General features: G+C 43.5%; 1 long non-coding RNA gene across 7 annotated transcripts; it reads left to right on the forward strand.

Annotated features, from left to right (window-relative positions):
• The first annotated feature begins 692 nt into the window (after window positions 1-692).
• On the forward strand, window positions 693-23,996 carry LOC309523646. 7 transcript variants are annotated; one of them, XR_014215478.1, is made up of 4 exons: window positions 693-1,772; window positions 1,944-2,067; window positions 21,699-21,767; window positions 23,624-23,996. It is a non-coding gene; the product is annotated as an uncharacterized lncRNA (long non-coding RNA). The 7 variants fall into 7 exon arrangements; XR_014215479.1 differs by lacking the exons at window positions 693-1,772; window positions 1,944-2,067 and adding an exon at window positions 2,107-2,319 and having other exon boundaries at window positions 23,624-23,993; XR_014215480.1 differs by lacking the exons at window positions 693-1,772; window positions 1,944-2,067 and adding an exon at window positions 2,387-2,563 and having other exon boundaries at window positions 23,624-23,993.
• The last annotated feature ends 2,793 nt before the right edge of the window (window positions 23,997-26,789 follow it).

The raw sequence follows: 26,789 nt of genomic DNA on the forward strand, positions 1-26,789 counted from the left end.
GATCCTACCAGCCTAATAGGTTGATTAACTTCCTCCTGGAGCCTGATTGATCTATTCCTGCAAGCCAGTCAGTTGTTGCATTCTAGGAGCCTCCTTGCCTATTGTTCTTGGATCCAAGCTTAGTACAGTGGTACCTCTGGATGCGAACGGGATCCGTTCCAGAGCCCCGTTCGCATCCAGAAGCGAACGCAACCTGCGTCTGCTTGTCTGCGCGTGTTGTGATTCGGTGCTTCCACGCATGTGTGTGATGTCATTTTGAGCATCTGCGCATGCACGAGCGGTGAAACCCGGAAGTAACGCGCTCTGTTACTTCTGGATCGCCGCAGAGCGCAACCCGAAAATATTCATCCCGAAGCTACTTCAACCTGAGATATGACTGTACCTAACAGTACACCTGCCCCAAGACTCAGAGGGCCAGCTCATGACTAAAGCAGTTGGTTCATCACGGCCCACATCCCTGGCTTGAACTCACTGCCTCAGCTGCCAACCCAGACACTGGCGCCATCTTGAAACCAAAGACACTGGGCTAATTGCTCCCCCACCTTGCTCAGGCCACTTCAGCCCCCCCTTGTGACCATATGACCTCAGGGATTTTCTTTGCTGGGTGAGTGGACAAAGCAGGGTAAAAACGAGCGCCAGAACTGTGATCCAGGGCATTCCAGCGGGGTGGGGAGGGAGCCCTGGCCCTACAAATCCTGATGCTGCTGGCAGAGGTAGGCTGGACAGGCAGCAGGGAATAAAAGAGCTGCTGGCAGTATCATCATGGCCAAGCAGATGCAGGCACAATGAAAGGGAAGCAGTTGCAACAATAAAATTGCACACTACACAAGCAGTGAGAAACTCCAAGGGGTGCCAGCTGGCTGTTGGGTGCTTGGGAATCTTCAGCACCCAAAACAAGGCAGGATTGAGCTCCCCACATATTTGATAATGCATGGGGAGGTCAATTCAGCTTTCTGCAGGGCTTCAGTGTTCAAAGAAAAGCTCCCAATGGGAGATCTTTCTTGCAATTTGAACCAGGCACGGTTGCCTCCTGTGTGTGAAAATACCGGTATGAGGAATGTTTATTCTGAGGAAAATCCTGCGCTTTGCAATTTTTATCATAGATAGGTAGGTAGGTAGGTAGGTAGGTAGGTAGATGCTTAATTAACTAGGGGCACATTTATCATTTATCAGGTTTTAACACTGATTAATCTGACTGGACTGATTGACTAGACATTGCAGGGCAGAGTCACAATACTCAAAATCCCAAAGGCTGTCACATAAATTACGTAGCAAAATGGATTTCCTTTGGGTTTCCTGAGCTAAGGACCCGAATCACAGGTTCAAATGACGAAAGGGGATTTCGGCTGAACGTTAGGAAGACTTTCTTGATAGTAGGAGCTGGGGAACAGTAGGAGCTGGAACAGTCTGCCTCAAAAAGTTATGGATTCTTACTGGGGTTTTTTTTTAAGGGTTTTAATAAGTAGGTGGATGGCTGTCTATCAGGGATGTTGTAGGAGCAGCTTTTCTGCACCGGGAGGGGCTTGGCTGGATGACCTTTTAGATCACTTCCAACTTCACTTATTCTCCATGGCCCTGCTTTCAGGGGAACACTTTAAAATGTAGCTACATTTAGAAAAAACTTTAAAGTAGGGCTGACTGCTTTAGAAACAAAAGGTTCACATGCTGGCTGTTTAACCTGGATTTATTAATTTGCTGTGCAGTTTTCATGCTCGTGTTTGCATCCCTGGTTTTGTACATCAAACAGTTGTTTACAATACATGAGCCATGAGGTGATTAAAGACTCTTGTAAATAAATCAAGAGACAGAGCTATTGTCTCAAGCCTTAAGCTGCTTCCACAGAGACACTTACAATCTGTTTTTAAATTTAGCATGTCTCTATTATGACATCACACTGATCCAAATTAGGCACATCCTAATATTTCATGTTTATGTGCCCTTAGGAATGTCACATCTACCATTTTATAGGGTGAAAAGAAAAATGAAGATTAAAGTACATAAAAAGAACAAGGACTATTGCGAGGAAGGCAACTATTGAACGGACCGTTCTGAGGGGCAGTAAGAAAGGTAATTAAATGCTGCAGGGAGCCGCAATACTGCCTGTCTCTGAAGCAAAAAAATACTCAACATGGAAGCAAGCATGAGAAGTTAATTAAGCCAAGTCAGGGAAAGGTGCTAATTACCCCCAATAACAAGCTGCAAACACACAGCTCTCGTAATTGGGAAAAGAATTACTCATAACACAAAATGCATGACTCAATTATTGCAGGACACTGCACTGTGTGCTAATGATGCCAGGCCCAGTATGGAAAAGAGAAGGTTAGATTTGTTCTGTTTTTCTAAAGGAGTGTTTGGGGAAGTGGGGTGGGGTGGGGGTGATGCCATGCATAGTGCTTAGGTTCCTGAAGCATTGGTAGCCATTTTACTAGATCCAAGATGGCTGCTGTCTAGGGCAAGGGGAAACTGTCCTGAGGTGTTGACCTGGCACAAATGGTGTTGCCATCACTACATTTTACTGCAGTGGGGGAGTCCAGTGACCGCTCAGCAGACAATGAAATAAAATGTGGGTGGTTTTGTGGGGGGTGGATCACCTTTGTCACCAATGTTTGCAGTGGCAACACCAACCACCATCTACTGCAGAGCTTTCACGACACATTAGTGTGTCAGCTGCAGTGTGTAGCTGCATCGTGCAAACACTCCCCATGCTCCTCCCGGGGCTGGAAAGGGGTTCGTTTAACCTCCGTTTTGCTAGTAAAACTGAATCACAAAATGATGCATATCTAAAAAGTGTGTCACCAACACAAAGAGTGTTGAAAGCTCTTATCTACACAGTCGGCTGGTGTGTGAAGGGGCTCCTTGTGTTTGCTGATGCATATGTGTACAACTTCACATCAGAGAACACTTACAGGTGTTGCATACCCTCCTAACATGTTGAATTCCAAAACTGGGACTCATGTCTTTCTGTCCATGCTCCTGCACAAGTCACATGACCCATGTGAGATAATAGAGCCCAAAAGGCACACTTTGGGGGGGGCATGCTCTCACATTGCCCAAAAACATTTGTTTTGGAGTGGTCCATGATATTGCAGCTCTGAAAAGTGCTTTTTTGGGGTGGGTGGGAAAGATCTCAGTGCAAAATCGTGGCGTCCCAAATGGCTGCTGTGCTCTCAAAGGAAAAAACTTGGATATCCTGCTTTTTCCAGGACACTTGCAGGCTATGGGGCTGGTATGCAAACTGAATGCTTAGTGCACAGCTGAAGCCACTGTTATGTGTTGGGTTTAACACATTTTATGTTACAAGGCGCGTCCTAACCAATCGTAGAAACGTTGATAGACGAACGTTCTAATGGCAAGTAAGCACATGCTCTTCCAACTGTCAACTGTCAACTGATGGTCAGTTCATGCTTGGCATTATTATCATGTTGTCCAGTCAGTTTGGTCCTATGTTTCTGTGAGGTGTGTAAATCAGCCATCGCACATGCTCAGCTTCAGTGAATTGCAGTTCAGCATGGGGAAACAATGCAAGTAATGGGCATCAATTGAAAACACACGTGCTCCCCTCCACCCCTAGGCAACACAAAAATGGAACTTGAAACAAAAGCAACTTCACTGTGTTTCAGGCCATATAATGTGCAGATAACTTAAAGACCGGGGAAACCTGAGCTCAAATCGCCACTAAGCTTTCTGAGTGACCAGTTACTCTCAACCTACGGTACTCTCCCTCAGAGGGTTGTTGTGAAGAAAAAACAGGAGGAAAAAAGACCCATATATGTCATCCTAATCTAACTGGAGACAAGATGAGGTACGCTCCAGAGCTGTTTAATGCTGTTGGATTATTTTACACGCAGGCACACAAAACCATAAAGCAGACACTGCTGTTTTTCACCATTATTTTACTAGTGTTATATCCGTTTACTGTTTTAACAACGAGGTAGAGTAAATCACCCTGGAAGTTTTCTTTTCGGGGTGTCTAGTTTTCGAAACAAGCAAACAAATAAAATCCTCCTGCGCAGTCAACATGCCCTGATGCGCCTCATCCGGGTTCCCAACTTGCCCTTGTGGGTTGATCCCTGTGAGGCCTCTTGCCTTCCCCACCCCCCACCCCAAAACAGCACACACACCAGAAAAGGTAGTCAGCTGTCCCTTGACTTTTTGGGTGCTTGAACAGTCTCCCTCTCACTTTCTCGCACACCCTGCAAGCCACTTGCCCTTCAAAAACCTGCTGGGAAAAAGGAGGGAATCTTTAGTTAAAAGAGGAGGAATGTGCTCCTGATTCCCCTTCACTGCCTTCGCTTGGTTGAGGTTAATGAGATAATTACTCACACGTTGCCAGCTTGTCAGGCCCCAACAACGCCAAGTTCGCCAATTATGAAAGCTGAGCTTATGTCACACTATTTTAATTCTACCCCTCTTGCTTGGATGCCCTTACACACAAACACAAAACACACAAACTCCTTTTGTCATGCAGATGAGGCCATTTCTTTCCCACAGTTGGGGCAGGGAAGCGGGGAGAGCATCTGAGGGAATAAATTAATGATCACTGGGTTGGGGTTAGTTATCGTTAATGTCTTGAGGTTTTCTCTGTGCCTTCCTTTCAAGCTGGCCAGCTAACTGTGTGATTCAATTATGATCTTCGTCCCCATGAAAGGCGGCCTCCCCAGCTCACTCGCCACCCAGGATCAGAAAAGTTTGCTTCCGCGCCTGGGAATGCTGTGCCATTTTGTCATTTTCCTCACCTCCCCAATACACACGTGAAGACTAAAGTCTTTGAGGGAACTAGGGTTGCCAAGTCTCCAGGTCTGAAATGCATACCCTCCAACATTTCTCCGATTAAAATAGGGACGCCCCATTCCATAAGGATAATTTTACTATTTATACCCCACACATCTTACTGGGTTGCACCAACATATATAAAAACATAATAAAACATTAAACTTTTTTGTAATAAAACTTCCCTATTAAAGTCAAAGAGTTCAGAGGAGCAGAGAAGGGGGTCTGGATACTGACCCCCCCATGCCACTTCCGTTGGAAAAGGGGTGTGGTTTAAGCAGCCTGATCACCCCGTCCCTTCCCATTGTACTGCAAGGGTTCAGGTGAATACAAAATGCCTTGGGGTGCAGCAATCTTTGGGGGGGCCTGATGGAGGGTGAAATGCTAGTGGGATGATGGAGGGGGAGATAGTAGGCAGGGAAGCTGCAGGGCAGGTGGGGGAGGGAGAACCCTTCCCCAAAAAATGAAAGGAGGTGGGTGTGCAGCTGAGGTCCCTCCATTTAGAGTATTCCAAATAGCAATATGGATGCTATAAACACATGCAGAAATACAAGCGTTTCATAAATTTCAGCTGAGTTTCCAGCATTTCAGGGGGTTGGACAACCTATTTCTTAATAGGTTTAATTGGGTTTGGTGCTTTCTCTCTGCATGTCTTTCTTTGAACAGCTTTCTGTGCAAAGATAAGGCTTGCTTTCATTGCTCTGTTCATTTGTACATTTGACTAGTGTTGTGTGGAGGGAAATGCAACCACTGGGCTGAAAAATGTCCCCCTCCTGCCCTCCTGTGTTTGAAATTCTAGAATAAGAAACTGCTTCTTTCCCCTCAGTCGCTATGTCTGTTTGTGACATCACAGGAGACCATACATAGACAGGGCTGGGGAAACTAGGCCTCAAGGGGGGGGGGCACTTGTTAATAAAGAAATGATGACTGAGGAGCCCTCCCCTTGTGACACGTGTGGCACCCTCAGAAACCCTCCTTAGCACCCACCATGGCCCCCTGACCCATTTTTAAAAAGTTTTCCCAAAATCTGTTAGTTTTTACAGTGCTGCAAGACTGTTTGTTTTGGCAGTTGAGGGATTGGTATTATTTATTTATTTTGCCCTTTCTGAGAGATAAATAAACTGGTTCCTTTGACTTAAGGTCTCTGGATCCTTTTAAATAAAATGATCTACAAAATGAGTGAATTAGGAAACCTTTTTATTATACACACTTGCAAGTGGGGTAACCCAAGATCAGGCACAGCTTCATCAGGAAAAACACATCTTAAAAAGTTACTTGTCTGGCCGCAAGTCCCTCCTTCCACTCCCACAAGAAGGGGTGTGCCAGTTTACAGAAGTATCGCGTCCACCTCATTAACATTTTACCATTCCACTTCCCATGTTAATCATAATGCAATGCAATGCAATGCAATGCAATGCAATGCAATGCAATGCAATGCAATGCAATGCAATGCAAATACCTTTATTGGCATTTCTAGTTAAGACATTTCAAAATGGCATGAGATACAGGGGGACTTCCGGTCGGTGCCAGCGCTTAATGGCGGTCCTACCTCCGAGCTCCGGAGAAGGACTGCTCCGCAAGTTTGGGTCTTACCCGCTACGGCGAGCGGGGGACCCCTAAAATCTCAGGCGCTGAAGCCTGAGAACAAGGAGATTCGGTGGGCACCTTTGCGCCCCCCGGTACTGCGAAAGAGCCTTTTTAAAGGCTACGGAGCGGCATCGGGAGTGAGCGCGGTGCTGAGAGTCGTCACCCAGCCTGCGGAGTGAAGCCGCGTCGCCATAAGCGGAGAGCGCCGATTCCTTCCTGAAAGAAAATTCGGACTGAATTCCCGTGAGTAAGAACTGAAAACAATTGGGACCCTTTAAATTCTGAAAATCAGACTAAAAGCGGGGAAGTTAAATCAAGGAAGTCTCCCTCCCCCCGACTGCATGAAAGTGAAAGCAACGGAACTCTAAATCTGCATCTGTTGAAACTTGCTTTTATATAACTAAACCGGACACTCAGACCTTAGATCTCCCCTCTAGCTAGCAGGGCAGAGGGGAGGTGAAAGAGACTTTAGTAACTGCACGATCTATTTACAGTAAAAATCCTCTGCTGTCTCAGTTAACAAAAGTATGAAACGGTCTACCTTTTAGGACAATAGGACACTGAACTGACTTCCTCCTGTAAAAGTGATACTGCGATACAAAGTTTATACAGTGCCTGGCTACAGTACATCACAAGATGAAACAGTATATATTGGGAAACTGTGGCAATTTGTAGCTACAAGCCTCCAGCTATACTTGCTTTAACTGTGTTAAAAAACTTTTCTTTTTACATCTTTGGATATTCTCCTTTGTCTTTGTACTTGGACATTTTATTTTTGGCCATTTTGATTTGCTCCCCCTAGAGGGTAAAGTAAAACTTGGCACAGCTTGGGACAGTGGAATTTTCCAACGGGGAATAGCTCCCGTGGGAAACGACCTTGACATGAGTGGCTCACAAGAAGAGATAGTTACAAGAGCCAAGACCAAGCAACAACAACAACAACAGCTGCAGCAACAGACAAAGAAAAGAGGCTCAATTTCAGGCGTAATTACTGGATCTGCAGGAACAACAGGACAAGAAAAAGGGACGGCTGTCTCTATGGATGCCGTGACAGAAGCCCTGCTTAAAATAAATCAGTCTTTGGAGTCTCTGACAAAACAGACTTCAGAAAATACACAAAAATTAACAGAAATATCAGTAAGACTAAACCAGAATACAGAATCAATAAATAAATTGGTGGAGGAAAATGCTACCACGCGTAAAATTGCTGAAGTTGCCAAAGCTACTGCTGAAGGGACACAAGAGAAATTAGAGCCGATCGCTAAGAAGGTTTATGAACACGACGCAACTTTGGCCTTGTGGGAGTTACAGAGAAAAGAGAGAAACTTGAAATTAAGATTGATTCCAGAGAATGAAAGAGACAATCTCGCGGAATATCTGACACGGGAGTTTGTTGACTGCTGGGATCTTGAAGAAGACGAATTCAAAATTACAACAGCTTTCAGACTGGGCAAAAAGCAGGACAGAAAGACCCCGAGAGATTGCCTGATTACATTTAGATCCAAGGACGAAAGAGACAAAATATTAGGACTACACTTTGAAAAGGCCTTGCAAATTGGAAATTCAGCTATACAGATCTTCAAAGATATTCCAAAATATATTCTGGATTTAAGAAACTTCTACAAGGATTTGGCTCTTCTGCTGAAGAAAAACTCCATCCGTTTTAGGTGGGAATTTCCACAAGGACTGTCATTTGACTACAGGGGAAAGAAGGTGAAGATAAAGACTATTCAAGACAAGGACAAATTTTTGGCAAGAAATCAGGAGGACCTGCAGAAGGGGACAGTGGACGTACTTGCAGAACAGAGGAGAGTATTAGACATTCTGAATCTCTCGTTTGGACAAAAACCACCACCATCAGAAGAAGAGCAACAACTTGGAGCTGTTGGAGGAGCTTCAGAATAATAAGATGGCTCTGCAATTCCTTAGTTGGAATTGTAATGGACTTAATGGGCCTCTGAAGAGAAGACAAGTGTTCCATATTTTGAACAGAGAACAACTGGACTTGATATGTCTACAAGAAACTCACATAACTAGAGCCCATAGGAGACTACTTATAAATAAAAGACTAGGACAAGAATTTATTGCATCAGATAAAGTTAAGAAAAGAGGAGTTGTAATATATGTGAAAGAGAAATGGGCCCCAAAAATGATATTTAAAGATGAACAAGGGAGATATCTGGCAGTGGAGATACAAGTACAAGGAGAAAAATTTTTAGTTGTGGGAATCTATGCACCAAATGAAGGTAAATCTGACTTCTTTAAGAGAATTCATGAAACTCTGATGGACTATCTGGATTACAATATGATAATCATGGGAGACATGAATGGTGTGGTCTCCACTAACATGGACAAGGCACAAAGACTAACAGTTAGCAAGGAAGGGAGACTTCCTAAGACTTTTTTCGAAATGACGGAAAACATGGATTTGATAGATATATGGAGAACAAGGAACCCTCTGGAGAGAGAGGGAACCTTTTTCTCCCAAGCAATGATGACCTGGACCAGAATCGATCAAATTTGGATTACTAGTGGTATGGCTCCAAAGGTTAAGAAGGTGGAAATCTGCCCAAAAACTTGCTCCGACCATAATGCCGTGAGGATGGAGATGAAACTTACAACAACTGGTCAATTCAGATGGAGAATGAATGACACCCTCTTTCGAGATAAGGAGATCCTTATGAAGGCCCAAAAAACCCTAAAAGACTACTTTGAAATAAATTTGAGGGCCGACGTGGAAAAGAGAGTGATCTGGGACGCAAGTAAAGCAGTGATGAGAGGCTTCTTGATTCAACAAAATTCAATAAAGAGAAAAAAACAAAATGAGAAAAAAGAAAAGATTTTGGAAAAGATAAAGGAAGGAGAGAAAAAATTAAGAACAAAACCAAAGTCCCAGGAGATTCTAAGAGAGATTAAGTTATATCAAACACAATATATGGAATTGATGAACCAAGAGATTGAATGGAAGATAAAACAAATGAAACAAAAGACATTTGAATCAGCAAATAAATGTGGCAAACTTCTGGCATGGCAATTGAAGAAAAGGCAGAAATTAAATACGGTTACAAGCCTAGAAGTGGATGGAAAGAATATATCCAAACCTAATGAAATTAGAAACTGTTTTCTGAGTTATTTTAAAAAGCTATATACTCAAGGTCCGCAAAATGAAGAAGATATAGACAAATTCCTTGATAAATATGGATTACAAAAAATCTCTCATCAAAGTAAGATGGATCTGAACCAGAGAATAACAGAACAAGAGATAGAGGCCGCCATTCAGAACATGCAACTGGGCAAATCTCCAGGACCAGATGGACTGACTTCTAGATATTACAAATCGTTGAAGGAATGGTTGACTCAACCATTAAAAGAAGTTTGTAATGAGATTCTTGAGGGAAAGAAGGCACCTGAATCGTGGAAAGAAGCATATATTTCACTCATACCAAAGACAGAGACTGAAAAGACTCAACTGAGGAACTACCGCCCAATATCACTACTTAATGTGGATTATAAAATTTTTGCAGATATTTTGGCAAAAAGATTTAAAAGAGTGTTGATGGAAAGGATTCATAAGAACCAAGCAGGCTTTCTCCCTAAAAGACACCTGGCAGACAATGTAAGGAATGTAATAGACATTTTGGAAAAGCTAGAGGTGAATATAAACACTAAAGCAGTATTGATTTTTGTGGACGCGGAGAAAGCCTTTGACAATATTTCTTGGAGCTTTATGATGAAGAACCTTCATGGGATGGGGGTAGGCCAAGGTTTTGAGAATGGTATGGCTGCAGTATATTCTGAACAAAAGGCTAAATTGATTGTAAACAACGTAGTAACTGAGGAACTTAAGATAGAAAAAGGAACACGACAGGGGTGCCCAATTTCCCCATTACTTTTTATTTCAGTTCTGGAGGTGCTGCTGAATATGATAAGGAATGACCAGCAGGTTAAAGGAGTGCAGGTCGGAGCTAAACATTACAAGTTAAGAGCGTTTGCAGATGACTTAGTACTGACTTTACAAGAGCCAATCACTAGTACGAAAAAGGTTTTAGAAATAATACAACAGTTTGGCCAGGTAGCTGGATTTAAGTTGAATAAACAAAAAACCAAAGTTTTAGGAAAAAACTTAACAGACATGGAAAAGGAGAAATTCCAAGAAGAGACAGGGCTGACAGTGGTTAAGAAGGTGAAATACCTAGGGGTTTATTTGACATCTAAAAATGTGAATTTGTATAAGGACAATTATGAAAAATGTTGGTCAGAAATCAAAAAAGATCTAGAAATATGGTCAAATTTGAAATTGTCAATGTTAGGCCGAATTGCGGTGATTAAAATGAATGTATTGCCTAGAATGCTATTTTTGTTTCAGACCTTGCAGATTCTTGACAAGATGGAATGTTTCAAGAGGTGGCAGAAAGATATTTCGAAATTTGTCTGGCAGGGCAAAAAGCCCAGAATTAAATTTAAAATATTGACAGATGCAAAAGAAAGAGGGGGTTTTGCCCTGCCGGACTTAAAATTGTACTATGAGGCAGCAGCTTTTTGCTGGCTGAAAGAATGGATGCTCCTCGAGAATACGGACATTTTGGATCTGGAGGGTTTTAACAATGCTTTTGGTTGGCATGCATATCTATGGTATGACAAAGTTAATAGTGCCTTTAAAAATCATATTGTTAGAAAAGCACTATATAATGTTTGGATAAGATATAAAGATCTGTTGGAAAACAAAACCCCTAGATGGGTGTCACCAGTGGAGGCTAAAGCAGTGAAGAAACTCAATATGGAGGTCGGATGGCCGAAGTATTGGGAAATTTTGGAACAGGATGGAGATAAGCTTAAACTACAAAGCCATGAGAAATTGAAACATAAAGTACAAAATTGATTTCAATACCGTCAAATAATGGAGTTTTTTAAACAGGATAGGAAAATTGGCTTCCAGGTGGAAAAATCAAAACTAGAAACTGAGTTATTAGAACCCAATACTAAGATTTTATCTAGAATGTATAACTTGTTGCTGAAATGGAGTACACAGGACGAAACAGTCAAATCGGTTATGATCAAGTGGGCACAGGATGTTGGGCACAATATCATGTCAGCTGACTGGGAATGGTTATGGAACACTGGTATTAAATTCACGGCATGTAATGCCTTAAAGGAAAATATTATGAAAATGGTTTACAGGTGGTACATGACTCCAGTCAAGCTGGCAAAAATTTACCATTTGCCCGATAATAAATGTTGGAAATGTAGAGAGACTGAAGGTACCTTCTATCACCTCTGGTGGACGTGCCCGAAGATTAAGGCTTTCTGGGAAATGATCTATAATGAAATGAAAAAGGTACTTAAATGTACTTTTCCTAAAAAGCCAGAGGCCTTTCTCTTGGGCATTGTCGGCCAATTGGTGTCAAAAGGGGATAGAACTTTTTTTATGTATGCTACAACAGCAGCAAGAATACTCATCGCAAAGTATTGGAAGACACAAGATCTACCCACTCTGGAAGAATGGCAGATGAAAGTGATGGACTATATGACATTGGCTGAGATGACAGGCAGAATCCGTGACCAACGAAAGGAGACGGTGGAAGAAGAATGGAGAAAATTTAAAAGCTACCTTAAGGACTATTATAAACTTAATGAATGTTAAAGTGTTGTGGTTTTCAGAGACAAAGGGATACAGTGATATAAGGTCAGAATATAGAGAGGACTAAGATGACAGAGGTTGGAAGTAACAATTGGGAGTTGCTAAAAATTATGGACATTGGGATGCAGAAAGGGGGGGGAAGGGGAAGTCCAAGAAAAGAGGCTTATGAAAATATGTTATGAAACTATACGTGTATGTTTGTCTTTTTAAGTGTTTGTTTGTTATTTAAAAACTTTGTAAAACCAATAAAAATTCTATAAAAAAAAAACAAAATGGCATGAGATACAAAGTCTTCTTCCTGTTTCCACCTCCCTTTATTTTTTGGGGGGAGGGTATCTCTCCCTCCCCCACCTGCCCAGCAGCTTCCCTGCCTGCTGTCTCCCCCTCCATCATCCCAATAGCATTGCATCCTCCCCCCAGGCCCCCCAAAAGATTGCTGCACCCCAAGGCGTTTTGCACTCACCTGAACCCTTGCAGGGAAAGGGGCGGGGCACAATGGGAAGGGGCGGGGTGACCGGGCTACTTAAACCATGCCCCTTTTCCAACGGAAGCGGCATGGGGGGGTCAGTATCCAGTACCCGCTTCTCTGCTTCTCTTGAACTCTTTGACTTTAAGCAAATTGTGCAATCAATTTTAAGATTTCCTGGATGATTTGAGCATATGAGTTGTGTGGATGGCTTCTCGAAGACCTAAACCACTTCATCTGGTGCAGCTTGTAGAGGGAGAACATTTGCTCTTCTGAAATCTGGGCGCTCCTTTTTCAGCTTGTCATAGTCCGCGTTCACCGCATAGAACTGGAAGAGAGAAGCGCAGCTCTTAGGATGACAAGCGTTATCTCCCTATTGGACTACTGCCATGTGATCTACGTGGAGCTACCTTTGAAGGTGATTTGGAAACTACAACTAATCCAGAATGCAGCACTGGACTGGTGACTGGGAATGGCCACTGGGACCATATAGCACCAATCCTAAAGGCTCCCAGTATATTGCCAAACACGATTCAAAGTGTTGGTGCTGACCTTTAAAGCCCTAAATGGCCTCGGCCCAGGATACCTGAAGGAGCATCTCCACCCCCATCATTCAGTCTGGACACTGAGGTCCAGCTCCAAGGGCATTCTGGCAGTTCCCTCACTGTGAGAAGTGAGTTTACAGGGAACCAGGCAGAAGAAGAAGAAGAAGAGTTTGGATTTGATATCCCGCTTTATCACTACCCGAAGGAATCTCAAAGTGGCTAACATTCTCCTTTCCCTTCCTCTCCCACAACAAACACTCTGTGAGGTGAGTGGGGCTGAGAGACTTCAGAGAAGTGTTACTGGCCCAAGGTCACCTAGCAGCTGCATGTGGAGGAGCGGAGACACAAACCCGGTTCACCAGATTACGAGACTACCGCTCTTAACCACTACACCACACTGGCAAAGGGCCGCCTCAATGGCAGCACCCTCCCTGTGGAACGCCCCCCCCCTCCTGTCAGATGTCAAGGAGATAAAGAACCACAGAACTTTTAGACATGTTTGACATTATTTTTTAAATTTTGCTGGAAGCCGCCCATAGTAACTGGGGATAAGTAATGAAATATCATTATCATTTATTTAACTAAGAGAAAAGTTATGAACTAAGCGCATGAACAAGATATAGCGTGTGCACCATTTCATGTTTTACTGGAAAACCTTAGGTGACTGCTAACTGGTGGGCAGGGTCTGGGGGGGGAATTCCCCCTTGATCTGATTTATGACTTCAGCACTGCCGCTACAGAGTGACAGTGTCATCACAATTTCACCATGGCAACCCGCTGCTTCATTTCTACTTATTTGAAAGGCAGGTCATTGAGTATTTATTTTATTTATTTATTTATTTATTTTTGTATATAATATTTATTAAGTTTTCCGTTTTAATAATCCAAAAAGAACCACATTAAAACATTCCAAATTATGATACAATAAAAAATCCAAATATAAATGCCAAATTATATATCTTTGGGTGGCTTCCCAAGCTCTGAATTTCGCAGAGTGCTAATAATCTAATATCACATTGCATTTCTTAATTAGTCAATAAACTATTCCAATGTTAATTCTTCACTTAATTTTCATGTTTTGCTTCTTCTTACAAAGATGTACTCCTTGCTGTCTGCCTCTTGTCATGTTTCTCTGCCTGGCTGGGACAAAAAGAGCAACCTAGAGCAGGCATGTCCAAAGTCTGTTTCGGAGGCCTAATCTGGCCTGCCAGTTTATTTCCTGGGGTAAAATCCTAAACTAAAAAAAACCTCAACAACTTCAATCCTAAAAAAAGGCTAACAACTTTGGTTGGCCATTAGGTCGGCCTTCCCGGCCCTTCACTTAATCAAATCTGGCCCATTTTGAAAATGTTTGGACACCACTGCTATATAGGATTGCCTTCAGATGGCTCGGGGGTCAGATAACTCTATACTTTCCAACATTTCTCCCATGAAAATAGGGACATCCTAAGGAAAAGCGAGACATTCTGGGATCAAATCAGAAACAGGGACAGCATCTCTAAATCAGGGACGTCCCTGGAAAATAGGGACACTTGGAGGCTCTGTAAATTATGTCTTGAGGTCTGCTTGGCTACCTTCAGGTGGCAGGTGGAGGGCTTAAATCTCCAGGTGGGCAAGGGTGCCTTTAATAATGAAGATATAAGTAATTAAGAAAGCTGTGTGGTTGCTGCTATGTCATCCAGGATACGGCTGCTTATCATAATATCTCATGGTAGGCCACTATCGAACTCAGTAGGGTCCCAGTGTAGCAAATGTTGTCACACAAAGCTAGCACTTGACCGAATTGTACTCAAAGTGAGGGGCACCTCCTGCAATCCGCCCCCCCCATTTGTTCCACTTCTGAATGCCCTATCCCACCCCCTAAATCTGAGTCAGGACCTAACTCAGAGCCAATCAAATTGTCACAAAATGCTAAGCAATAAATTGAGTCCTCCACAACATTTCATCAGAGCAAAGAAGAGTAGAGGGAGGAGGCGGGGGAAGGAAAAAAAGCTGGCTTGATAGAGAAGCTATGGTGTCTGCCTTTAGCTGGTGTTAGAAAAGTCTGCATACACACTACAGTGGTACCTCGGGTTACAGACGCTTCAGGTTACAGATGCTTCAGGTTACAGACTCCGCCAGCCCATAAATAGTACCTTGGGATAAGAACTTTGCTTCAGGATGAGAACAGAAATCACGCAGTGGTGGCAGCGGGAGGCCCCATTAGCTAAAGTGGTGCTTCAGGTTAAGAACGGACCTCCGGAACGAATTAAGTTCTTAACCCGAGGGACCACAGTATACCTTTAAAGGACATTATTTCCCTCAAAAACAAATCTGAGCACTATTGCTTGTTAAGTGTTGCTAGGATTTGAAACTCTATAAAGGGTGAACTGCTGTGTCCAGAATTATTTGAGGGAAAGAATCCATATATTGCCCAGCTATGGATTTTTGCAGAGTCTTTTAAGGGTAAAGGGACCTCTGACCATTAGGTCCAGTCGTGACTGACTCTGGTGTTGCGGCGCTCATCTTGCTTTATTGGCTGAGGGAGCTGGCGTACAGCTTCCGGGTCATGTGGCCAGCATGACTAAGCCGCTTCTGGCAAACCACAGCAGTGCACAGAAACAGCGTTTACCTTCCCGCTGGAGCGGTACCTATTTATCTACTTGCACCGCGTGCTTTTGAACTGCTAGGTTGGCAGTCTTTTACCATCTTATTATGTTCCAACGCATATAACTTCTCTCCCCCCAGCTGCTCCCTGCTTCCCCTTCTTGTCCTTTATCTGAATTCTTCTTGTTTGCAGGAGGGGTTGTAAGTGGTTCACTTATATGTTATAGTTACTGTTTGCTGCTAAATAGGTAGTTAAAGCTATTGTTAGGGATGGGAGGGGGGTCATTACAGAAATAAATTGGTGTGTGGGTGCGTTAAGGATTGATGTTATTTTCCTGTTTTTGAGGGGAAGCTAAGAAAGACGTTGTAGGGTAAACCATAAACCCTCTCAGCAACCTTCTGTGGCTCACAAGGTTATATAATAACCTCAACCACCTGCCAGGGTGAAAATTCAAAACTCTTCCTCAACCTGAAGGAAACCTCTGTTAACAGTGACATGCAAACACATCCGTGAGATTTAACAAGACAGTAAAATAAGCTAACAGATCAGGGGGAGATGATGGGTTGTCTGTCAGCATTAGCCTTACCAAGCGAATGCAAAAATAATATTGTTTGGCTGACTCTTCTCCAAATTGCGGTACGGAAAAGCTGTTGGAATTGTGTTTGCTGTTGTCCTCTGTTGTGCAGGCCCCTCCGGAAATTAAGGCCTTTGGGGGGGGATGACTGAGGTGGGCTGCACTGCCCACTTTTGCTTCTGGCACTGTCCACCACCAGCATGCCAGAAGGGTATGTTGACCCTGACTGGAAAAGCCCTGCCCGATGCCTGCCCTAAACTATGTGAAGTTTCAGTTAATATTTTAGCAGGTCAGCTTACTTGCTAGGGAGGAATAATGGGAATTTTATGGTGATAGTCATATATCCTTTATATTAAAAGACTCAATATTTTCTCAACATTTCCTTATATAATAATTTCCACGTTTTATGTGTTCTTTCACACAAACACTTCTGGAGAACAAGCTGAATCTAGCAGGAGGTTAAATGCTTATTTCTGTGTTATTTGCTCCCAGAAGACACAAAAATAGCATGCAAGCCCATTAACCCAGAAAACCGCATACAGTATATATATTTTCGCACTGTATTTTCACGTGCTGAAATTTGGTACAGTATTCCAGCACACAGTTCCTTCCCACGAATTAAAATTTAGTGTGATATGATGGCACAGTATATCAACTGAAAAGTCAAAGTTCCATCATTCAACAGGAACTACATTCTGGAAGGAAAGTTAGAATTTGGGATAGGAGCACTAGCAGTATATTCAGGAAAACTGAATAATAATAATAGAATCATGGAATCACAATAATAATAGAATCATGGAATCTCACATTCTCAAACCTTTATTGGCATATATGAATCACAAAATTGTAGAGTTGGAAGATATTACAAGGGTTATCTAGTCCAACCCCCTGTAATGCAGGAATCTTTTGCTGAATGCGGGGCTTGAAGCCACAACTCTCATGCTCTACCAACTGAGCTCTCCTAGATTGCTACGTCTGAATGCACCCCTTATGTAATCAAAATGGCACCATCCGTGATACATCCATAGCAGCAGGCGATGAGGAACACCATGGTTTGGACACATACCACTCACAAAATATTTGCGCTCGGGGAGTCCCAGTGGGGTGGGGTGGGGACCAAAACAGCTGGATGAGAACCAAGCATGCTTGGTAGGCATTGAATGATGCACCTTGGGGGAAGGAAATGGAAAACTTTTAGTGGTGATGGTGGAATGGAATGTCCTGAAAAAGAGCATGGCTGTCGGCCTGGAATTCTGAACATGAGCGCTCCTCCACACCACCACATTTTGCTGTAGTTCTCACTTACACATTGCTTCTTCCAGAAATATATGAGTTGGGCAAGTAGGAGGTGCCCCCCCCCCACCGCTCCAGAAATCATACTTGCTGCACAGCCAGTGCTCATATTACTGCTGGATATGCAGGGTGGGCACTTAATGAAATTGTGCCCTCTGATGTCAGGGCAGGGCAGAATGGAGCCTCAGAGCCTCAAAGGAAAGCCAGCGTTTCATTCAAGAAAACCGTATACAAGCAGCGAGTGCACAGGCATGGCTGCACTCAGTTTTGACGTCGCCAGGCTTGCTCTTGGGGGCCCCTGCTTCCTCCTCCTCCAGATGTCCCCCAAGCTGTAATAAACTTTGTTGGGGAGCACCCCCCCGATAGGCTTCTTGAGTTTTCTGTTCAGCTACATGCAAAGTCCTGTGGGACCTTGGAGTCAAATGGAGAGGGCAGCTTACTACAGTGGGACTAGGCTGCTGCTGCAAAGCTGTTGCAGCTTCTGTCCTCATCTCCTTTCTTTCAGGTCTCCCTCTGTGCTGCCCTAGAAGGGCTTTCTGCCTCTGCCTCCTCTCTTTCCTTTGAGCCTGTCACCTCTTCTGCCTCCCAGCCTTCCTCTTCCTCTGACCTGTCTTCAGAATCCCACCACCCTGACAGTGGCGGACCTTCATGCTCCGGCACCGGCGAGTGGAGAGCAGGCAGGTGTGCATCCTGGGGGTGTGGTGTGCTGCCCGCAGGGGTGTGATGCGTGTCTTGTGGGTGTAGCATGCCATCTGTGGGGCCATGATACCCAGCGCAGGGGAGGAGCTGTGATGGCACCCTACTGGGATCGCGCTGCCGGGGGCAGTGTGCTCCCCCCGCACCCCTCTTCCTCCGCCAGTGCACCCTGATCCTGGCTGTGAGCCTTCCACCTCTGCTGCTTCCCTAGGGTGTTCTTCAGCCTCCCACTACTCCTCTTCATCCAGGCGGTCCCTGACATCTGGCTACCGCTGGCAGCTGCTCTCCAAGGTCTCAGGCAGGAGACCTTTCCAGTCCTGCCTGGACATTTTGCATGCAAAGAATGTGCTCTGCTACTGCACTACAACCCTTCCCTCATGTTTTGTCGTGAAAGGGGTGGGGATTCGAACCAGCAACTCTAGAAGCATGCCAGTGTGTTTGTGCCTGCTTTAGCAGATGGCACCACAGAATTCTCTGGAGGGGTGGGGGTTGAGTCTGATTAATTGAACATGCTGTTTCTGGGTCCCAGATTCTAGTTCCATCACTTAGTCTTGAGAAAAATTAACTCCTTAGTCACTTCTATAACATCCAGCAGCCTCTGAGCTGCCTTTGAGTGCCTAAAAGCATCAGCAGGGAGGTGCAGCAAATTTACCACAAATACAATTTTGTACCCAAGAGGAAGCTGCCAGGCACAGAATTGAAAACTAGGTCAGCTGAGTGTCCTCTGGCCTGTTGCTGCAAGGTTGGAGACCTGTATTTGGTTCAACTGCTGACTTTGGTGAAAGGAAAATTGGAAAGATTAATAAAGCCACTTTTTGCTGCTGTAAAACCTAATAGTGAGCAATGAATTTGCTTAGGACCTGCACCAATTTCTGACAAAACTTTCAGTGAATAATTTTAATAATTTTAATACACATGCATTACAATTTTTTTTAAAAAAATTATTTGATGCAAGTATAAAAACATAGAAAAGGAAATCTTCCTTTGGAAGAGATAAACTGAAGTTTATCTTAGCTATGGTTAATGTAAAGCAGGAAAGCTTTGCAAATTGTGATTTGAAATTGGCTTGTTTCCGCCAACCATCATTGAGATCAACCACATTTTGTCCAGCTTGTTTAAATTACATAACAAGGTGAGACGAATAAAAAGTGGAAGCAAAAGCTTCCAAACTTTGCATAATGCTAAACTATGTTTTAGGATAGCAATGTCAGAGATATTCATTAAGTTTACATTAATGCATGAAGTTGAGGTTTTCCAGTGCCCTGAAGTCTGCCATGGAATGCTCTGATTTGCTCCACCATTTCCTAGGATAAATTATTATGCTTGGTTTCTGTTTTGTTTTGAACAAAGCAGCATGTGAGCCTGCTAATGTCTCCATTGTTGCAACTTCCAACTGGCAGGGCATTACAAGCACATATTGACAATGATGTCAGTGCAGTTCTCTTATAGCACCTTCAGTAAAAACCTAACCAATATGTTATACTTTGATACAGCTCTGGTCACTAGTAAGGGTCCTTTATTTCCTTTTCTTGCCTTCTTTCCCCCCACAGATTTGTTCTATGCACCTGACTATATGAGTCCCCCATGAAGTCCTCAGACATAGTTCTTAGGGGCTGACTGGAAACGCAGCAGAATTATTGAGTGAGCAGTGACTGAACCTCTTTACCATGCTGATAATAGGCCAATTTACAAAGCGGAAAACATCTGTTCCATTGATAATGGGATGTTTGCCCAGCTACATTACAGGTGCATGGCTGAAAATGTTGACTTTGCAGCTAATGGACATTTTGCAAAGCATTTCGCATTTACATGTTGAGTTCCAGAGCTAGTTGTAGTGACCCAGAAATCCCCAGTCTTGATTAAACCTGCTGCCTCTTGTGTTGTCAGCAAGGGGATGAATTTTAATTCCCCCAGGGATGCCATACCTTTTGAAGATGTTATGTGGACTTCTTATTAAATTGAGGATACTGAGGCATGGGAAGGAGTAGCTGACCATGCTTCATGGGGGCGGAAGGAATGAGCTTGTCGACAAGGAAGTAGATAATTCTCTTGTGTGAGCATCTTGCAGTGAGAGTTGCTTTTGAACTATTGAAGGACATCTGCAATGAGTGTGTATGTCTGTCTCCTTATTTCTCTTGGAAGGAATATTGGCAGTTCTGTAGTGGAGGGGAAATGTGGGGGAGAGAATAACTCCAGGCCTTTATTATCATCTTACATCTTCTGCGTAATCACAAGGATAACTGACAAAAGCCACCTTCTGAATGGCTTTCAAGTTTTACTATTGTTTGTAAGAGATTAGCATAGAGCATGGGTTGCCACGCCTTTTATGCCAGAGGACATATTTAGAATGGGTGCCATGCAGTGCTGTTTTTCTAGAAAAAGCGGTGCCAGAACTCACCATGAACGTCTCCCTTGATCTCTTATGCTGGCAGTCTCCAGCATGATTACAGCCAAAGAAGCCCTATAGCTATGTGTGTGTGTTCCCCTTATTTTGGATATATATTTTACCTATTAGATATTTTGAGAAGAATTGTATATTTCTGCAGCCTTGTCCTGCATCTTAAGTGGGGAGGGTTAGCACTGATTAGCCAGCCTCATCCCCTCTTTGGTTTGCGAGGCTGAAGCAAGTACTTCCATGTCTTTTGAAGTCTTCTTCCGCTGTGTTTAAAAGAAGAAGCAAAAAAACTCAGAGAATGACAGCTGAGTTTCAGTCTGAAGGACAATCTTATCCAGCTTCTTTAGCCCTTTCTCAATGGATTTAGCTTTGTAGATCCCTTATCATCTTCTTAGCATCCTTTTCAGTTTGTCAGCATCCCTCTTGAATTTGATGCTCAGGTGAGATCAGAGGAATCCAAGTACAGTCTTGGCTTTGGTGGGCATTCTCGAGTTCTTTCAGTCCCCATTCAAAAGGCTGCTGGGAAGGGTTTATGATCCAAACATCAGACAGGACCCCATTCCTTCTTTCCATTTTGAAACTGCTAGCGTCGCTCCTCCCATCTGTCCTGGCTGTTATCTACTCCACCTTTGCTCTCCTCTGTTTGGTTCTCCCTCTTTGTTCTCAAGGAGAAGGATGTAGGTGGTGTGTGTGTGTGTGTGTGTGTGTGTGTGCACGCACACACGCTTTCCTTGCTAGTAAAGCAGTCACAAAATTGCAGTGTTAACAGAGCAGTTTTACAAACACAGAATATTGTTTGCACAATACCACAAGCACCACAAGCAGTGAAAAATTCCAGGAGTTGTCACCTGATGAAGTTAGGTTTCCTGTGGAAGGAGATCACTGGAGGCTTATTGTCTCTTTGCGATGTTTGCGTATGTGAACAAATATACAGCTTAAGCTTTGATGGAGAAAGACACAGCTTGAAATTCCAACAGATAGCCAAAGCCCACTGCTCCCACAGCGGGGGCCCTTCTAGACTTCTGTATTTCAATGGGTGTATTCTGCAAAGTGTCACTGATGCAATAATAGTGCATCAGTGGTGGGACTGTCCACATGTAGTTCTGCTTTATTAATTATTCTCCTATGTTTTTCTGCATTATTGCAGTTTGGAGAGGTACTCTTGCACACCTCAGAACATTTGCGGCATAAAATGTTTCAGGATTTCAGCAGGAAGGTAAGGAGTTTCTGCTGTCTAACTTTCTTTCAGTGTCTCGTTTTTTCCCCATTTTTTTTTTAAAGTGTGAATTTTGGTAAGTTTATCATTAAATGGGAACTGAATCAAACTTTCCCTAACTCCCCACCAAGGATCTAATTAGCCCTGTCTATGTCTAGCCTCACTCTGCTCTATGTGCCAAGTCTGGACCTGCTTTACCTGTTGGAAGTTCACCTGCCTGAATATGACTCTAATGCATCTGCTCCTAGGTCATTTAGTCAAGAGATGCTGCAAACGTAGCTCACTTTCCTAAAAGCTCAAAGCTAGCTGGGACGTGGGTGGCACTGTGGGTTAAACCACAGAGCCTAGGACTTGCCGATCAGAAGGTCGGCGGTTCGAATCCCCGCAAGGGGGTGAACTCCCGTTACTCTGTCCCTGCTCCTGCCTACCTAGCATTTCGAAAACACGTCAAAGTACAAGTAGATAAATAGGTACCGCTCCGGTGGGAAGGTAAACGGCGTTTCCGTGCGCTGCTCAGGTTCGCCAGAAGCGGCTTAGTCATGCTGGCCACATGACCCGGAAGCTGTACGCTGGCTCTCTGGGCCAATAAAGCGAGATGAGCGCTGCAACCCCAGAGTCGGTCACAACTGGACCTAATGGTCAGGGGTCCCTTTAGCTTTAGCTGGGGCAGGAGAGGCCAACTAGGTTATACTACCTCGTCTTGTAGCCCTGTTGGAAGGTACCGTAACAATCATTTTATTCTTTAAGTGTGAGAGAGCAGGTTTAGATTTGGCCATTTGCCAGGGAAACCTGGGCTCAAATTCCTGCTCTGGCTTGAAGGCTGCTGGAAGGTCTTGAGCCAGCCATTGTTTCTCAACCTGAACTACTTCTGCAGGATGGCTGTGTAGATTTATTACATTTAAATCCCACCTTTCTTCCATGGAACTCAAGGGTTTCCCAGGCAATCTCCCATCTGGACACCAACCAGATAAATTCAAGCCAGCCAGCTTAACACTCTCCAGATCTATTAATAAAGGCTGAATAAAGATCTTGGGGATTTTCAAGCATATGCAGGAGATCTCAGAATTATGAAATAGCTGCAAGAGAATCCCAGGAGACCCCCAGGTCACATCCAGAAATGTCTGGCAGGAGCAAAATGCCCAGCACCCTCAACACTATTTAAAATTGTTTAATTCATTCGCACCCTTATTTCCTTTTACCAAGGAATTCATAATGGTGTTCATGAGTTTCCCATGTACTCTCCTACCCAAGCACTGAGCAGACCAAATCTGCTTAGCTTTGGCAAAGCTACTTGTATCGTACGTCTCCAAAGTGCACAGACTGTACCATGGGAAGAAGTGGGTTAATGGCATGTATCTCTTCCTATGTCCCTTGGTCAAAAGGCAGGATACTAATGTGATAAATAGAGCAAATGCATTGTAAAATTGCTTATCTGAGGGCAGCTTAGAATTGGTCAAAGCCCAGCAGCAAAGTATGCCAAGCTTGAAAGGGCAATGCTCATAATTGGGGAAACAGTGCTCTTAGCTGCTGCAAGAAAGCTCAAAAATTGCATTTGTCAAGGGCTGGAAAAGCACTGAATAAACACACATTGGAGTTTATTAAAAAGCCAAGACTGTTCACTGCCGCTATCCACATGGTAACAAAAGCTAGGGTGGGTAGGTGGGGGCACATTCTCCCTATGCCCAATGGAGATCAAGAGAGCTCAGGGCAGACAAAATGAAAGGAAGAATGGTCAAAATGTTGAAGCAGCACATAGAGGAACCTGGCTGCAGAAATGTAATTACTTGTATGTGAAACTTATTTCTTTCGGTTTCTTTCTTTCTTTATATAAAATTGTAGTGCTTTTTTATGTATAGATATAACAACAATACATCAACAAAAGGAACAAGAAATAGAGCTCCATTCCTGCCCATCTTCTTCAGCAACTGTTTGGAGATTTCATGCTGTTTCTTCAGTCCACAGAGCAGCTCCATTAGTCCCACAAAATATCCAGTCATGTCAGGTCAATCCTGTCTTGAAAGACTCATGGGTAGCTGGCAGCCTTCTGACACCAGCCTGTATATTTATATAAACTAATAAAGCAAAACTGCATTTCGCCAAAACCAGCATAACTGTCCTGATTTCGCAATGCTCGCTTCTCACTTTCCTTTACTCTTTCATAATTCTAGGGAAGGTGGTGCCATCGCACAGTAATGTTTTGCCGTCACCATTCTTGCCACTACTAATAAAAGAAAAGGTTATTAAACCTGTCTTCACTCATACCCTCCAACATTTCTCTGATGAAAATAGGGTCGTCCCATTCAATAAGGATAATTTTACTATTTATACCCCACACATCTTACTGGGTTGCCTCAGCCACTCTGGGCAGCTTCCAACATACATAAAACCATAATAAAACATTAAACATTTTAAAAAATCCTTCCCTGTGGAGCATTGCCTTCAGACGGCTCAGGGGTCGGTGTTTCCTGCTTGGCAGGGGGTTGGACTCGATGGCCCTTGTGGTCTATTCCAACTCTATGATTCTGTGAATTCCATACCTTCCAACATTTCTCCAATGAAAATAGGGATACTGTCCCTGGAAAATATGGACACTTGGAGGGTCTTTCTCACTAACCATCATGTGAGGGAGGGGGCCATTCCAGCACAGAACAGCTTCCTTTGTTATACTAACAACCCATACATAGGCCATTAACTCATGAAGAAGCTTGCCTAGCTAGTTCAACAATGGAGACCTCCTTTAGGTTTTAACCCCTGTTGGATCCCCCAGACCCCAAGAATTACAAAGGACTCAGGCATCATGCAGGCTCCCCTCACCCCCTCTAAAAACCCCTCCTCACAATATACATGCCCCAACATTTCTAGATAAAAAGCACCCTCTGAAGACTGCAAATTTTATTTTATTTGTTTATATGCAGCTTGATCAAAAGAATATCTCTAAGCAGTTCACTTAAACCATTTAAAAATGTTCATTTAAAAATAGCAATAAAAATAGATATTAAAAACAGTAGACATATCAAAATATAGATATAATTCAAGTCGTGGCTGTTTTAAGGGCAAACTGGAGTAGAAATGGAGTGCATAACATTTCTTATACACTTGTGGTCACTTATAAGAAAAGAAACATAATTTTCTACTTTTACCAGTCTCTTAATTGCTGCTCAGTATCTGCAGTTGATAACCTTGGATCATACATATAATTTGAATTCCTGTCATCTTCTGTTTAAATTCTTCATTGATTTCCTTAAAGACACATTTCTAGTCTCTATATTATTGTGCATTTTCTTGTTTCTTAAATAATATATTCAACTGATTTATCTAACAAAATTGAATATCTGGGTAGGCTCACCTAATCAAGAATTTTTTAAGCTGGTAGCATAGAGGAGTCGTGGAGGGAGGATTAAGAGGTGCTTAATCATTTTTCTCCCTGTCACTTTTCTGATCAAAATATAACACAAGCTGCTCTCCTGAGATACAAGGCTAGGTAAGGTATCTAGTGCAATACTCAAGGGTGGGGGAAGGGAGCTGGAAGGCAGCTTGAAGCAGAAAATGGGTATTGGGGAAAGAGTTAATACTGAAACTGAGCCGAATAGAATCATAGAATCGTGGAGCTAGAAGGGACCCCAAGAGTCATCTAGTCCAACCTCCAATGTGGGGGTGGAGATCTCAGATAAAGCATCTGGAACAGATGGCCAGACAATCTGCTTTAGACAAATGCAGCCATGCTTGCGCCTTCGTTCTCCCAGGATGGATCGAAAGTGACCTCTTAACTTGAGGTCTGAGAGAGAAGTGTGAGGAGGAGTCGGGGGGAGTTGTAAGGAGGCTACAACCTAAGAGGCACCAGCCTAACTTTAAAGATGCCTTTAAAGTCAGCAAAGAGGCCAAAGGTACAGGGATAGCCTGGGAATCTGGAGATCTCTTGCTCTATCTCTTACAACCCCTCATGCAAATTGTTTTTAATATTGTTTTTAATGGTGGAACCCACCCCTGGACTTTAAGGTGAAGGGTATGTAATGAAGAAGGAGGAGGAGGAGGAGGAGGAGGAGGAGAATTATTTCACCCAAGCTTCCAGCAGTTAAGCAACTTGTTAAGCAGGACAATTGTTTTATGCTACCACTTCTTGTAGTCCTGCTGAAAGGTAACAATCATTTAGTTTTTTAAGTGCAACGTAGATGTAGTTTTGGCGATGGACATAGGAAACCTGGGGTCAAACCCCTGCTCTGACTTGATGGTTGCTGGATGGTCTTGGGCCAGCCAACCTGCTTTCTTCATCCCACAAAAAAAGAATAATTGCAGCCTTAGGGGGCTGATTGATATTTTAAACAAAATCTCTTGGCTTCTGCAATGCATTTTGCCTCAGAAGTGTGTGTGTGTGTGTGTGTTTAAGCATGAACAGAAACCCAGAGTTCTTATAAACAGGCAAGCAGCGAAAAGCTGTATTGGAAAAACAGGGCCATTTTTCACATCTTGGCACTTCTCTTGTTCATAACTCCAATAACCTTCTGAAAACAGTTTAATAAAATTATCTGCTCCTGGAATCCCCTGAGAGTAGGAGGGCACTGTACTGTTTCACTGCGATGCTCCACCATCTCCATATATTGATTTGATTAATTGCAGAGAGGAGGGTAGAAGAACTAAAAAGCAGGAGTGCGAGAGAAAGTAAAAACAACAAACAACAACAAGCATAAACTGTCAGCTCACTTTTGCAAACAGGCACTGAGCTCCATATAAATGAACTACTGGCAGGCAAGAGTTAGTCTTCCAAGACCAGCAGTGGGGAAACCTTTTTATCCTGTTGAGAGATGCATTCCCAGGTGTGCATACATGTTTGCAATTTGTGTTGGGGGGCAGGACGGATGCCCATATGCCAGTGGTGCAGAGGGCTAAAGTCAGAGACCAAGGTGAAGAGAGCCATCCCTCCCCCACCCCTCTTTCCCTCCATCCAGCAGGCTGCCAGGTGAAAGACATGTGGCTTTTGCTAGACTGATTGCTTGAAAAGAGCCATAGGACTGTAGGTTGCCCACC

This window comes from Podarcis vaucheri, assembly GCF_965113315.1.
Source record: "Podarcis vaucheri genome assembly, chromosome: Z".
NCBI classification, from domain to species: domain Eukaryota; kingdom Metazoa; phylum Chordata; class Lepidosauria; order Squamata; family Lacertidae; genus Podarcis; species Podarcis vaucheri.